The 14312-nt window shown below is 39.0% G+C and overlaps 1 protein-coding gene and 1 long non-coding RNA gene across 13 annotated transcripts in view; one reads left to right on the top strand and one right to left on the bottom strand.

Moving 5' to 3' along the window:
• The window catches only part of CTNNA2 (catenin alpha 2), a 475915-nt gene that overhangs the window by 265777 nt on the left and 195826 nt on the right, over positions 1-14312 (top strand). The gene's annotated exons all lie outside the window — the stretch shown is intronic.
• LOC308194669 overlaps positions 1-14312 on the bottom strand; it is a 42429-nt gene that overhangs the window by 17463 nt on the left and 10654 nt on the right. The window contains exon 2 of the long non-coding RNA XR_013950794.1: positions 1-14312. This exon is cut by the window's left edge and continues 17463 nt beyond it. This is a non-coding gene — a long non-coding RNA (uncharacterized lncRNA).

Here is a 14312-nt window from a genome sequence, read left to right as displayed (position 1 = left end):
CTGGGGACTCAAAGTAAGGGATTTCGGAGCGCTAAGAATTTGGGGTGTTTCCGATGGGTTAAGAACTTAGTTACATCAGTGGTGACCAAATATCTGCCTAAGCCAAAACCTTTTTCTCAGGAGCTCAAATACAGACTGTAGCAGGACAAGTGATAAATGATCCTTCTCTTTTGGACTCGAGGAATTTTTGAGATAGAAGTTGCATCTGGGACATCTTGTATAATAATTCTTGAATTTGTTTTACTGCTTTTTCAGTTCTTTTATATATGACTCCAAGATATATATATGACAAATGTTTGTATGAGAGTAAGTATTTATTTTCTTCTGTCTAATCATTCAGTGCACTTGTCCCCAAGGCCTTGTATAATGAGAACAGTGAATAATTGCCCTCTATTCACCTTTTCCATGAGGTTTATAAATGCATAGGTCTGCTTATTTTTTTCTTCAGAAAGCTCATTTTGAATGAATATATATATATATATATACACAACTATATTACTCTTTTCTGTTACTTCTTTATCCTTGTTTGTTGGTTCACTTGTGGCATTGCAGGTACAGGTGCATCCAACATCTGTACAGTTTCGTGATGAAACTGTGTCTTGTTCCCCAGCCCTTTCAAAATAGTTCTGTTGGTTTATCTTCTTTATCATCCAAGAATATTATAGTTGTGATTCTAGAGAACAACCCAAACTGACACAAAATTTCTTTCCTGAGTGAATGGCTAAAATATTGTTTATTTATTTATTTATTTTTAAATATACTATTGTGTTGCTACAAGCATTTTAATTCTGAATTTCAGCTGATTTTTTTTCGCTGTTGTTTTGTTTGTTTCTCAGCTCCTTGCAACCATTCACAGTGTCATTAGATTTTACTGTGCTGGACATTTTGGAATCATAAGTAGTTTTCACTAGCTCACCAGCCCTAGATCAATTACGGATATACAGATGAGCCAAGACCCATAGCAGATCTCAGTGGGATTCTGTTCATAACTTCCCCTCATTGGAAAATTAATCATCTTCGATATTTTAACAGGATACAAATCTGTTAAAAAAAAAAAAAAAGTCCATTGTAAAATCATACTGATATGGTGGTGCTGCCGTTCAAGTGCCTTAAAAAGCTTAATTACATCTTGTTCATTTACCCTTGCCTGGTGCTGCGCTTGTATGCAGTTGATGTATCTTAAAATCTCTAACTTAATACATCAAATATGGAGAGGAACAGCCTGAAAATCTTAATTTGGGCAATTGAGTAAGAATATTTTGATAGTAAATGATAGAGAAACAGGAGCAAAATCCAAGCAGATTTGGAATTACTATAATGTGCTTTTTTTTTTTACTTATTTTCCTAGTAATGATTATGATAATGTCTTGTTTCCAGAGAACGTTTCTCTTGAAAAGCCAAGCTCTTGATATATCTAATATTTGAAATGTTTTTATGTTATATTTATCTCATAATCCAAGGCTTTCAGTATTATTAAGACTTCACTCCTCTGCATTCATTAGTTTCAGCATTTCTCTGGCTCTTTTTGCCTTCCTCTGAGCAATTGGAGACTCGTCTCACCTAGACATGGTGCTCCTACTGACATTAATTTCTTCTGCTTAAGAATGTTAAAGTCACCAAATTTGGGGTCAGCAGGAATTTTTTCTCTGTTACAACAAATTAACAAGAATTTTTGGGAGCGAGTTACCTGGTCTATATTTTGGAGCTGCCTCATTCAATGAAGCCCATGTGGTTAAAGGGAGCAGGACAATAATGATGGTTGTAAACTGACATGATCTCTTCTTGCTGTCAGATTTACTTGTAGCTTTTACACACAGAAATTAGGCTTTAATTGTAATTTTTTTGAAGTGTTTTATGATCCCTGAGAAAACTTTTGCAGGCTGTCTAGAGGTCCTGTTCAATTTTACGTTTCAAAGTTCTTCTCATACTACAAATTGTTTTTATAATTATTTCTTAGTAGTCTTCAGAAAAGTAAATTAAGGAGAGAGAAATTGAGAATTGAAATTATATTAACAATGCTTCAGAGAAAATTGTAGCTATGAGATCTGGTTTCTCCTATCCATAGAACATCTGTACCCTTCACAGCTAGGCTAAATAATCATTTCTCTTGTGGTTTATTATTTTGTTTCTGTTATGTCAGTGTATTAATAAAAATGTCAGTATATTAATAAAGTACATCATTCTGTTTTGTCAATGGAGACCTCTAGCCATTTTTAAAAAGTAGTCTTTTATTGTTCTGTTTAATCATATTTAAACAAGCATCACAAAGATAAGAAATAAGAAAGGTTTATGGTACATGTTTTAAGAAAAATATGTTTGCTGATTTTGCTGTTATATTCTGGTCTTACCAGTAAACTCCAGTCCTTTATACTGTTATATCTCATTCCTGCCCATCTGGGTGCATACATCTGGTAAATCCAAGTGAAAATATCCAAACTGAATAGGGTAAAATATTAGAACCTCGTCAGAAAATCTTTATTTAAAAAGGACATAAATCTGAGGTTATTCAGCTTCCCCCTACCCCACCCCCAGCTCAGTTATGTTTATTAAAGTGCTTTTTTGCATTATTTCCAGACACAAGTCGAAAAACAATATTCCGTACAGATAAAATATATTTATTTGTTGGTAAATGGAAGAATTTTATATAATCTGTCTTTTGAGACAGTATTAATATTTATTGGGTTAAAAAAAAGGGGGCATTTTTAAAGTTGTCAGCAAGTATGGGACAGCTTAGGATAAATTTCTCTGAGGTACAGGACCATGTTCTCAGCTTTATGTACCTGATAAATGTTGTTCAGCTTCTGTCAATGTCATTGGAGCCATTAGCAGATCGCTTCAAAAAGTTCAGTCATTTAAAAATGAACTGAGCTGTTCTTTATGGACATCCATTATTAAAAAGAAATATAACAGAGTTGTCATGAATGACTTTCATCTCACATCAGTTCCCCGTCCCTGTAACTACATTGCCTTCAAAGGAGGTGTTCCTAATCTAAAACCATTATAGATTTTAAAGTCAAAAGGGCCATTTTGATTATGTGTAATCTGACCTTTGGCATAACATATGACATAAAATTCCACCTGCATTAGGCCTGATGATTAAGCCTCTGCTTCTTTGAAAGGTGATGAATAATGTATCCCACCTAACTTCGTCTCTCTAGAAAATAGTCGTATATTCTCAGCTTTCTTAAGTAAATGGAAAAAAAAAAAAAAAAAAAAAAAAAAAAAGCACTTTTCAAGGAAGATTCATCCCACATGCTTCAGTTACTTAAAACATAAGTTGAGCTGCCTGCTGGGGGTCCTGTCTATCTCCAGTGCCTGTACTGTTTTAGACTAGCCTTGTAATTTAAATACTTGAAATAAGTTGATACGAACCCTTCCTATACGGCTTCGATCTTAACATTTCACGAAGTCTCGATCAGTTTTCCCCTGGGTTTATTATTGCAGCTTAAGAGTGTATTTGTATTCTGAGTTTGTTGAGCTGCGATAGCCAAGTATTGAATCTGGTAACTAGATCTCTGTCAACCATCACACACCATCAGACTCTTTCCCTCCTATAGACGGCAGTAAAACTGGAGGTGAAACTGGATCAGAAGACAGACACGCTATTTGCATTTCATCTGAAGTTTGCAAGATGTCGGGGATGAGTCTATCCATCTGAAGGCTTTTGCTTTTTTGTCAATCAAAATAAATATCCAAAATATTCCATCTGAAGATTGTAAAACGTCTCAGGAAAAGCACCTGGGTTATCAGTGCTTCGATTCTACTTAAGCTGTTCAGTGGAGCTGTTTTTCGGTCTGTATATGGATGTATGAACCCTGTTAATATTAACCTGCCTCCCTCCAGAGATAATTCACCAAGTGTCATTAGGACAAAACTGAGAAAAATGTTACAGTATTATCGTTCTCTCTCTTCTTGGGGGTTACATTTGGAATTGGTGTTTGCAAAATCATGTTGCATTGATGTTAACAGGAGCAGGACCGCAGCTTTTGGCAGCGAGTGCTTTGTAACTGCAGGTGTCCTACACAAGGGACATGCCGAAAATGCTTTCAGGGCAGCTGTTGTGGCTAGGAATAAGACTAGTCATACGTTCTTAGGTAGTGAGTGATGCTGTTGTAGTGTTCTCCTTTGGAATGAATCTTTCTATATCGAGATATCTCTGATCAATAAATCTGGGAAATTTGCAGGGCAATGAAGTAGGGAGGAAGTTTACAAGACCAGACAGAACAGCAATCCCCTTGATATATAGGATTTCACCACGTCTGTGGTCCATCAGATGATTATTGAAATGAAGAAACAAACAGAAAAACCCTTAGCAAGGACAATCTCACCATGTCTTAACTGGAGAGCTGTTAAAATATAGCCCTGGACGAAAAGAGGTTCAGAAGTACTACAACTTGTTTATTTCATTGATTATATAAGTGCTTTTACTTATTAACCAGGAGTGAAATTCTGCTGTTAACTGAGCATATATAATTTCTGTGACTGCAAGAGTTTTGGGCAGAGGGCAAATTACACCTTGGATTGCTTTTATTATTTGCAGCATTTGAAGTCAAGAGAAAGCTTTCCTTTTCCAAACGCTGCCAAAAATGATGTTGCAGCCTTTTTTCTTTTTCTTTTTCTTTTCTTTTTTTTTTTTTGTTATACAAATTAGTAAGATAGTCATGAATCAGGCTCCTGATATGTTTCTGAAAAGCATTCAGAAATAAATAGAGTACAAATCCCATCACCTATGGAATGAGAATTACTGAGCAGCCGTCAAGGTACGATACATTTCCAAGAAAGAGTTCCATAAAGTGCCTGATTAACAGATAGCAGCCCTGGAAAGTCCAACAGAATCACGACGTGGTACAATTTAATCAGGTACTTGAATACATTACAGGATTTTCCAGCCGTTGTTTTGTTCCCTACTGTAAAAGCTAAAACTGGGAATGTAAGCCTAAGCCAAAATGTTTTAAAATCTGCCTAGCGGTAGGCAATTTGTCTTACATTTTGGCCTTTCCAGTGCTGCCACCGAGTGTCTCTGAGCCTGTTCTCAGCTTGGCCACCTCTCGTGGCACACACAGAGCAGGCTCTTGCCGTAGCCATCGGGGCTGCAGCCAGCTGCCAGCCCTCTTGCGCATCCTTTCTGCCGCCCCACTTTGGCCAGCATGAGCTTACCTCGTTAACAGGCCTGGGCAAGTAAAGCTGACCTTATTACGGGATATTCATGCAGTATAATGTCCTTGTTAAATGCCGCTCGTAGACGGCGATGGAGCTCTCGAGGGACTGGATCCCAGCTTTGTTAATGCCCTTCCGTGTAGTCCATCGCTGCATGTGAGTGCTGTGTTGTGCAAGCAGGGTGTTTTACCGAGAACATCTCGTACCGTGCAGTATTGATAAAGGAACAAAGACTTTTGTGAAGGTAGAAAGGGAGCAGGATGTCCTCAGTTGTTCAGTGCTCTATGAGGCTCTTTAATATAACAGCGGTCTAATAGTGCTTTGTGTGTTTTCATAAACCGCAGCGAGGCACCCCTGCCTGCGGGTCATTTGTTAATTTAAGTTTCAAAGCATTCAGCTAATACATTCTTTCTGACAGTGGGTATTTATCGGGAATAATGCATTTTATTCGGGCAAAGTGAGTGAGTCTGCAGAGTCACGTGGAAATAATGCTGCTGCTCCCCTACGCAGTGAGCCACAGCCTGTGAGGAGAAAGGAAACCACAAGGGAAACTTTGTTAGGGCTTGTTTGAACTTCGGGGAGAAATGTCTGTGTGCTCAAAAGCCAGTCCTGGCTGCTGCGTGTCTCCTAATGAAGAATTATATTTAATCAACATAGCCTCTGACTTCGTATCTGAGAGGTCGCACGCAAGGCTTTCACTTCTCGAGGAGGTGTTAGTCCTTTTCATACTGAACAAGAAGGGACTCCTAATGACACCAATTAAGAGATGTGAAGGCCTCGTTCCGCTCTTTATGGCATGATAGGTCAGTTAAAATGAGACAACAAAACACGCGGCGCAGACGGGAGCAATTTGAGCTATTTGTGGAAAGATGGATGTCCGTGGCTTAACTAGCAGAAGACAGAATGAGCTTGCACAGCCCACCCAATTACAGCCTCTCCATCACAAGAAAACGAAATAGTTTGGAAACTTCGCAAATGTTGCCCTGTGTTTATTTGCAGAAAAAATGGTCTTTTTTTTTTTTTTTTTGTGAGCTTGTTCCTGGGCCAAACCTGTCATTATCTAGGTATCGTTGTAAAGACGAAGCCCCATAAGTAATGAGTGCTTGAACTATTTAGCGACTGGAGCTGGCAGGATTTGGGGGATGAGGCTGGTTATAGTGCTGGCAGAGTGGGCTGTTCAGCACAAGACACATTTCATAATTTTGCCCCTGCCACTGGATGTGGAAAGCGTTAATGAAAAATCAGAAACTCTATTAATTCCCACTGTAATTACACAGCTGGGCTTTAACCTTTCAAAGACTCACGTTTTTAATTACAAAAACAATTATTAGTCTTCGTCTCTTGTTGTGAGCCTGTTGGTCTAGGTATCTGCTCTACTCTTGCCCTTATCGATGAAGGATCTGGGGCTGAAGAGGAAAGGGGTGTAAATAATTGTTACAGCTTGACAACTACATGGGTAGGCAGTGCACAATGTGCCTGAAACGCCAACTACAAGCACATCTTCACCATCCAAGATTAATGTCTCACGTTGATACAATATTCTCGCCTTGTAAAGCTCCATCTTTTATTCCAGCTTTTGGCCTCAGTGTTGCTTGTTAAAATAGCACAGGATCTGGTTGACACAAGGTTTTGTGGAGACATTTCTTCATTAAAACCATTGCTCAAATTGCACTTTCTCCTCCATTTTACAACCAATCCATTATACTCTGCACTAGAGGTTTGTTGTTTTTTTTTTTTTTTGGACAAACAACTTTGTCCCAAAAATACATGGCCTCTGGTGTGAGTCTGTCTGTACTTGTGGGGCAGTGCTTGAAAAGCAAAGCTGCAGTATAACAAATCTTTCCTTCTCCTTTCACCTGGGAGCATTAAATTTATCTCATAATTTGAATTTCACCAGTTTGCTCGAATTCACTGCAGACTCTTTGTCTCTTTGGAGACCGCCTGTGGTCTGCAGACCCCAAATTTCCAACCGTCTCTCGAAGATCAGAGGGAAGCACTGTATTTTGTGGTTTTGCCTGGGAACTGGCCAGATATTTAGGATGTTGTGAGTGTTTCTGGTTAATGCTAATAGTGAGCTGATTGAGTGGGAGAAGGGGGAACTGTACAAGACCAGCTGTTACGTAGGATGTGGGTTTCCCATCCTGAGTGGTTTGTGCGGGACTACTGTGGGAAACCAAATGTGGCTTTTAGGGCTGACCTAGCTACTCCTACCAAAATGATGAGTAACAATGCTACTTTGTTCAATGGCAAGTGCTTTTCAGCAGCCATATCTTTTGCAAAGCACTACTTGTACGGAAATAATACAAATAACTGTACATGGGAGGTGAGGGGGAAAAGCTTTCCATAATACTAGGAATTTAAGCTGATTCATATACTTAAAAATCTGTGGGCTATATAAAGCTTTTCACTAAGGGACTATTGAGAGAAGCCATTTGAAAACTCATTTGCAAATTTAGCATATGAAACTTGAAGTACAAATATATGGTGTGACACTGTTATTTGTTCAGTACACCAACATTTTATGGGCATTCTTAATACTAAGACTGAAATGAAGGAAATTGTTACTACATGAAGGTAAAGGGAAACTATAGGAATAGAGATACAATAGAGACTCATTTAGAAGGTGTCCCCAGCTGCCCCATCTTTGTTAATAATAAAGGAAATGTTTTCCAGTGAGTTAAATACTGTTTGATTACATGGATGAAGTTACAAAAAAAAAATAAGGAATGAATTCTGTACAGGTACAGCTTCCTTGTGTCCCCCCCCACCCCGTTACTTTGAGTGACTTCTCTAAATGTAATTCCCAGAAGTCACCTGGAAGTTGGAAACTTTGGAATAGTTTCTATTTTGGCTTTTTTTTTTTTTGTGTGTGTGTTTGTGAAATGGCACAGGGAAATATAGCTGCAGATTACATGGTGGCAATAAACTGATCCATGAGTGTGACAGCAGCTGTGCTTGTGTATCGGCAGCGGAGAGGGGTCCTCCTATGCCCTGCCATACCCACCGATGGGACCTGGTGAGGGCCATATGCCTTGAGGCACCCAGTCAGTGTTTGGTGTTAAGCCTTCTCCCATCCACATGGCTGGTCCATCTCATCCAGACACAGGGAAAATTCTGCTTAACTTTGTGGAATATTTTCCATCTTTGTTATCTGTGCTTGCTTGTTCATTATTACTGATGCTCACATTTCAACCTGAGGATTTCAAGTTTGCTTTTTGCCCACTTTTTTTTTTTTTTGTATTTTATTTACTTTTCTTTTTTTTTTTCTTATTTTAAGCGCCTACCACTTGTACAAAGCACTATTCAAGATACCTCCTAATTTAATCATACAATATGTGCCAAGAATTGAGTCAGTGTCTAAGTTAGAGGAGTAAGTTAATCACAGAAGAGTGATACTGACATAAATGCCCTACAAATTCAGTGTCCAGTCGGTAGCATGAACCATGAAGGGCAGAATGAACTCTGTGCAAAAGAAGGTAACTGTGAATCTTGTAGAATTTTAAATCCACATTTTAAAATCTGTAGCTTCTGGGCCTAATACAAGTACATAATATCGCAATGGCGTATAGTTAGTAGCATAGTATCCTTCAATATAAATTACAATACAGTATTATATGTGCAAGTATAAAGAAATACATAAAAAAGTATTAAAGCCCCACTGGTATTAGAGTATAAAAATGTATTAGAGCTCACATTTCAGTTCCTAAAAAATAATGCAATAAGAAGGAATGAAAATTATTCTTGACTAGGACCATCTGGTTCCTTATCACAGATAAATGATTACTACATAATAGTACGTTGTTTCATTGAGGTAGAAAATACATGAAATCTTTGAGATAGTAAAATGTTTAAGCACAATAAACTAAACAAAAGTAAAATTAATTTGCAGCATGCATTTATTTTCATGGTTTATGTCAACAATGCGAATAAAAAGTTAATATTAGCTCAGTTTCTTCAGAAAACAATTGATTTTTTTCTTCTACCTCCTCCGACAGGAATCATGTTGTGTAACTGATATACTGAGAGATATCTACCTTAAAAGCAGTTGGCCGGCTATTACTCCCACCTGAGAAATTATTTCAAAACTATTAGCTTTTTAATGGTTATTTATCTTTTCTAAATTAACCCTAATGAATTGATTATTAGGGAAGGCATCTACTTGTTTTGGGGCCAGAATTGCGCTGCAGCTTCAGTCTTCGCAGCTCCTTGATGTTTCTCCTAGAGGTAGTGGCTGTTAATAGGATTATGTCCTTCCGCTTTTATTTGCTCTTCTAAACGCAGCAGTTTCCTGGGGGCCCCATTTCTTGCGTAGACAGACCTGTCCTTCTGAGCGCTCTGACAGCAAGTTTCTTTCAGTACTTATACGTGGGGTTTATAGATCTTAAACAGAAGTGATTGAATTTTTTAGCACGTTTCAGTATCAATGCCTTCCACAGCAGTAATGATAACTATCTTTACTGGCTGCTACACAAACTCCATCGTATATCTGAAAAGCATATTTGCCTTGCTGTTTGTTGCTTTCAAATCTCACCCGAACATCTTATTTGCTTTAATAATGACCAGAGTAGAAATAAATTACATAGAGGGGTTTTAAAGCTTGTCTTAAGGTACCTTTCAGAAGTCAAAATGCTAGAAGCAAATGGTTCGGTGTTTCTGGACTGCTGTTATTTATTTTTTTCCCAGCCACTTGCTCCACCTACTTATGCAATGAATATAAACCTCTCAGCACCACTGTTCTGATGATACTGTCAGTACATGTAGAAATATGCATCGTTTTTAAGCCCTCATCACTACCTCAGGGGTAGCATTATAACGAGAATGCAATAATTTCTATCTGTTTCTCAAAAACGGTGCATTTGTCTAGAAATAGCACAGTTTGGGCATAAGGAATGTTGCAGAAAAAGGCATGGAACAGGTTTTGTTTTCCTTTGGAGCTAGTCTGGATGTGGATATAGAAATATGTTTTTTTTTTCTGAGAACGTTGACAGCCTTCAATACTTTCAAGAAAGTACATTTTTCTTACAGAATAATCTTAATTAAGAGTAGCAACAATGGTTGTAATAACATATGGGCAAAAGGAATATATAGAATGGAAATTTATAGGTACCTTCTGAGAACTTAACACAGGGGGTAATATACATAGAAATATTAATGCAAGACATTTTAGGAGACAGCACTTCCCTAGTCCCCGTAGAAATGTAGTGGTAGGTGACACCTAGTGGACTTCAGCTTTAACTACAGCAATGTGCCCACGAAACTCTTGGAGTTGAAAGGAAAAAAAATATTCCTGGAGCAGTTGAAGCCGACCATTCTGCTTGCTCTATTTACAGACATGAAATTTTTGTACCATACCAGGATTCTTTTTTTCTGTTAAAAATGCTAATAATGATGGGACTCTAACGAGAGGGAGCAAAAAGCTTTTTTCAGCCTCTTCATCTTTCCAATGGGTATTTCTTTTATGCTTCTTGAGGATGCAAGATTTAGAATTGTAAATACACTATTTTTGGCTATTTTTTTATGCTAAAAAAAATTAGGTTTACCTTTATGTGAGAATTATTGTACCAAACTTACGTTCATGGAAAAAAAAAAAAAAAAGAAAAAAAAAAGAACATTTTCTGACAAAGAACAGATTATCTCTTGCAGTGGGCTGTTATAATGGTCTTTCTCAAGGCATGGTGTCATTACTCAAATTAATTGTACTGGGCTTCATCTCACCAAACAACTCAGATATTTTTCTGATGAGGTATTTTGGGGGTTCTCTTGAGTCTTACATTTATTGGGAACCCGGTGCATGCAAACACCAGGAAATAAAACTATGAAATATGCATTCCTTCTTTTTGTAGTTAGAGCAGGGATAAAGAAACACATACAGTCAAATTTTGTTCCCTAATAAAAATATGTTTTAGTTCTTAATCTTATTAACAAAAATAATAAATTACTAGAAAGACCATTTGCAGCATCGGATGCTTACCAGCATGCATGTACTTGGCCAACAGTTTAGTGCATACAAAATCATTTGTGTTCATGTTGGAAATTTTACCCTTTTGGGTTATTTTTCCAAATTCTATTTAGTGTAGGTCTAACTCAGGACACTTCTATACATTTCCGTATGGATGACAGTGAAGAATTTGTCAAAAGTGTTTTGGGTCTGATCTTAAAGTAAGCAAGTGTTGTGCCAGTAAGTTTGTGCTTGACTTAGTGATGTCTCAGCTTCTTAACGGGATAGTCATGAGAGCACAGTCACCTCAGTGAGCACAGAGTTATAATACATCCAAGGGTATTTGTAGGGAGGATGGATCAGGAAGATTTGTCCTAGTGAGAGGCAGCTGAGGCACTGCCGTGCCTTTCTTACCCTTTATACCTCTGGAGAAACTTCATTTAATAACTAGACTCCCCTGAAAGCACCGGTGCTTGATGTTCCTCCATGGCAGATGTGCTAAATTGGCCAGATTCCATTTTAATCTCTCGTTTACTGGTTCTCATAATGAAGTCTTGACCTCCCAGCAGATGGGGTTTCCAAAGCAGTTCTGCTTACCACTAGGAGGATCTATGGGCCAACGTGTGCCTGAGTGTATGGCTTTTACATCCCATGGAGTGGCGTAATGGGTCAGGGGCTGAAGGGTGCTGGAGTCGGAATAACTCTTGGAGTTATTAAACAAGCACATATGCATGCATCACAGCAAGAAGATGCCTGCACTCTTTTCTTTGCTATGATCTTACCATGTATTCTTCTAGATATTCCATGCAATTCAGGCTTGATTTTCCAAAACTGCTTAAAACCTTTCAAATCTGTTGGTAACTCAAGAAAACAGAATTGCTATGCTTAATTTTCTGACTGTGGAGTTTTTGTAGGTGTGCTTCAGCTCGGATAGAATGAGTTTTAGCAAGTGTATTGGATCACTTTGCAGATGGTAAATGTGGCAGGTGGAAGGTAGTGTTGTTTGCACATCTGTATCTTACACTCACATTTCTTGAAATGGTTGATTTAAAATACCTGCTCAGAATATAATTGAAAAACAAAGTAATTCTTCCACAGTAAAAGGGAGAGAATTTAATATATACATTGATTTGCATTCATTATATTGTGCTTAATTTACTCTATAGAAATCTCTTTTATTTTAATCAAAGATCAAACCACAAATTGTTACATACCCATGAGTAAGCCCCATTGAACATACCGGCGGGGTGCGTCTTGAGGCAGCTTTAGTGATGAGAGCCTTCATCCCCACGGCACTGCTCGTGGCACACCGCCTGTTCCCGTGCCATATGCGATGTCCATCCCCAAGGATCCCGTGCTGGTACACCACAGAACCAGGTCTGTACTCAGTTTAGCTCAGTGACACACAGCCACATCACAGATGTAATTTGTTCGGCTTCCAAATCAGCACAGCGCCGGGTGTGAATGCGGAGCAGATGGGCTGCTTTGGTATAATAATACCCTTGGACACTCACGGAGGCTGCTTATTTTACATTTGGAGGCACAGAAGGTGCATTGCACAAAAGCATTCATGGAGAGCACCAAAGGGTAGAAATTTGAGAACACCTGGGGCAGACGATTTCTGCTCTGAATGGCCTGATAGCACCTACCTTTATCCATAAGAGGAGCCCAAGATGAGTTATAAACTAGCAGCTCATTGTCAAATACCCTTTTATATGTTCCATGTGAGGGTTTGGTGATACCAAACAGACATAGAATGGCTTGGGTTGGAAGGGACCTTTAAAAATCATCCAGTCCAACCATTCCCACCAGCCCAGGCTGCCCAAAGCCCCATCCAGCCTGGGCCAGGGCCTCACCACCCTCATCATAAAAAAATTCTTCCATATCTTTGATAAACAGTGATAGCACTTTCAAGATACTGGTGTTGCACAGTTTCTGGAACTGTGTTTCCTTACCCTGTTGCTCCTGAGAAAGAGGCAGCCATGGACACTATCTTCATTTGGACATGGCTGCCTGACATTGCCCCATACTTAAAGCAGTCACATATATACTGCATTGGCATACTGACTGCTTCATTTCTGTGTCATTTTGTGTTAGGGTGATTGAACGTATGTGTTCCACACACCCAACTGAAAGAGGAGCAAGTTTGGTGTTGGATATTAGATGGAGGAGGGAGTTTGGTGTTGGTTATCAGATGGAGGACGTGGCCCCTTATCTAAAGTTGGGGGGTTGCAGTCAGTCCTCACAAGCCTTCCCAACTTCAGTACCACCAGGTTCATGTTCTTTTTGAGGTTTTTATGTGGTCTCGGTGTCACATTACCATGCATGAGACACTATTAGAGCTTCCAGGGCAAACCCACCAGGTCACTCCGCCAGCCCTAAGGCCTAAACATCTTAAATTCCCGTCTCTCCCAACACGCTGACTCAGCTGTCGCTGCTGCAAGTAAATCTGAGCCCAATGTTGAGATCTGTGTTTATTTAGTGTGTGCTAAGGACAGACATTCGCCAAGTCAGCATTTCAGGGCTCAATGCATAGTGAATTTATGTAAAAGCAGAAGTTATAGGCATGAGGTCTGCCTTGTCCACCAGGCCGCAAAAGCCTCAATATTAAAAGAATAACTGGAGAACAGGATTCCTGTGCTTCTGCTAGCTCTGACGCCTAGAGTGAAAATAAATTAAAGACCTTGTTACACTGTGAAAGACTTTCAAAAATTAATCTTACAACAGCCTGCATAGCACTGAGGGATTAAATGCATTATTGACCAAACTGGTGTTCATGGTCTGTTGTGAAAACTAGGAAGGGCTTGCATCAGTTTATCTTTCCCATGTAATATCCTTTCAGTCATAAATCCTTAGGCTGGGTGGCTCTTTGAGCAGTAAGATTAGGCTGATGATCTGCGTTTACTTTTGTTTGATGCAAATACGATGAAAAACAGGTTGGGATGTTCTGGAAAATCCGTAGGTATTCAGAAGCTGTGCAACTCAGGTAATACGAGGAACAATGTTGGCACGTGATCCACATTTTGTAAAATAAACCATGGACTTCAGTTAAATCTAGCCATATAATAAGCTGCAGTCTTTGGACCACGCTGGCCGTCATTTTCTGTGCTCTTCATCTATTTTCCAGTGTGACCCAGGGTGCTGGAGCACGTGCGGCAGTAATCCCAGTAGATGGAGCAGGGTGGCAACTGTGCTGTGTAGGTTGGGCCATGATTAC

This window comes from Anser brachyrhynchus, assembly GCF_964034855.1.
Source record: "Anser brachyrhynchus genome assembly, chromosome: 4".
In the NCBI taxonomy this organism is placed as follows: Eukaryota; Metazoa; Chordata; class Aves; order Anseriformes; family Anatidae; genus Anser; species Anser brachyrhynchus.
This window is presented reverse-complemented; position numbering and strand designations above follow the sequence as displayed.